Genomic DNA, 1,868 nt, shown 5'->3' with positions numbered 1-1,868 from the left:
TATTCTATTTATTTTACTTTGTTAGTATGTTTGGTTTTGTTCTCTGTCTCCCCCTTTTAGACTGTGAGCCCACTGTTGGGTAGGGACTGTCTCTATATGTTGCCAACTTGTACTTCCCAAGTGCTTAGTACAGTGCTCTGCACACAGTAAGGGCTCAATAAATATGATTGATTGATTGTTGTCTATCTCTCCCTTCTAGACTGTGAGCCCGCTGTTGGGTGGGGACCGTCTCTAAATGTTGCCAACTTGTACCTCCCAAGCGCTTAGTACAGTGCTCTGCCCACAGTACGCGCTCAATAAATACGATTGAATGAATGAATGAATCTGGAAAATGGGGATTAAGACTGTGTGCCCCATGTGGGACAAGGACTGTGCCCAACCCGATAACAGTGCCTGGCACATGGAATGTCATAATGAATGTTGTTGTCATATGCTGTCCAGTCATGTCCGACCCATAGCGATGCCATGGACACATCTCTCCCAGAACGCCCCACCTAAATCTGCAATCGTTCCGGTTGTGGAGCCATAGAGTTTTCTTGGTAAAAATACGGAAGTGGTTTTACCATTGCCTCTTTCCTCGCAGTAAAAGAGTCTCCACCCTCTATTCTCTGCCATGCCACTGCTGTCCAGCACAGTGGAGGTTTGACTTGTAGCAGATTGGCTTCCATTCTCTAGCCACTGGCCAAGCTAGGCATGGAATGGGTAGGCCTCTGCTTGACTCTCCCTTCCGAAGCCAAGACTGGTAGAGTACTGGAAACTCTTCAGGTGCAACCCTAAGGGGGGAACATAGTGAATACCATAAAAAAAAAAAAAAGCAGCATGGACTAGTGAATAGAGCACGTGCCTGGGAATCAAAGGACCTGAGTACTAATCTCAGCTCCACTGCTTGCCTGCTGTGTGATCTTGGGCAGTTCACCGCACTTCTCTGGGCTTTAGTTATGTCATCTGCGAAATGGAAATTATAACTATGAGTACTTTGTGGGACAGAGACTTTGTCCAACCTGATTATGTTGTATCTCCCCAGAGCTCAGTACGTTCATTCATTCATTCATTCAATTGTATTTATTGAGTGCTTACTGTGTGCAGAGCACTGTACTAAGCTCTTGGGAAGTACAAGTTGGCAACATATAGAGACGGTCCCTACCCAACAATCAATCAATCAATCAATCGTATTTATTGAGTGCTTACTGTGTGCAGAGCACTGTACTAAGCACTTGGGAAGTACAAGTTGGCAACATATAGAGACGGTCCCTACCCAACAGTGGGCTCACAGTCTAGAAGGGGGAGACAGAGAATGAAACAAAACATATTAACAAAATAAAATAAGTAGAATAAATATGTACAAATAAAATAAATAAATAAACAGAGTAATAAATCCGTACAAACATATATCCATATATACAGGTGCTGTGGGGAGGGGAAGGAGGTAAGGCGGGGGGATGGGGAGGGGGAGGAGGGGAAGAGGAAGGAGGGGGCTCAGTCTGGGAAGGTCTCCTGTAGGAGGTGAGCTCTCAGTAGGGCCTTGATACAGTACAATGTACACTCAATACAGTGTCTGGCACATAGTAAGTGCTTGACAAATACATTAAAAAAATGGTAGACAGTGATCAGTCCATAGTACTGTATTGGACACTTGTACTGTGTGGAACACTGTACTGAACTCTGCTTCTGGTAATAAAAAAAATAATAATAATAATTGTGGTATTTGATAAGCACTTTCATTCATTCATTCAATCGTATTTATTGAGCGCTTACTGTGTGCAGAGCACTGTACTAAGCGCTTGGGAAGTACAAGTTGGCAACATATAGAGATGGTCCCTACCCAACAGTGGGCTCACAGTCTAGAAGGGGGAGACAGAGAACAAAAC

General features: G+C 44.1%; 1 non-coding gene across 1 annotated transcript; it reads right to left on the bottom strand.

The window, feature by feature from the left end:
* Positions 1–645: 645 nt before the first annotated feature.
* On the bottom strand, positions 646–783 carry LOC119929373. Its single transcript, XR_005451499.1, has one exon. It is a non-coding gene; the product is annotated as a small nucleolar RNA SNORA7 (small nucleolar RNA).
* Between the last annotated feature and the right edge of the window lie 1,085 nt (positions 784–1,868).

This window comes from Tachyglossus aculeatus, chromosome 5, assembly GCF_015852505.1.
Source record: "Tachyglossus aculeatus isolate mTacAcu1 chromosome 5, mTacAcu1.pri, whole genome shotgun sequence".
NCBI lineage: Eukaryota > Metazoa > Chordata > Mammalia > Monotremata > Tachyglossidae > Tachyglossus > Tachyglossus aculeatus.
Note: the sequence above shows the minus strand (reverse complement) of the source record. Positions and strands in the feature narration are given on the sequence as shown.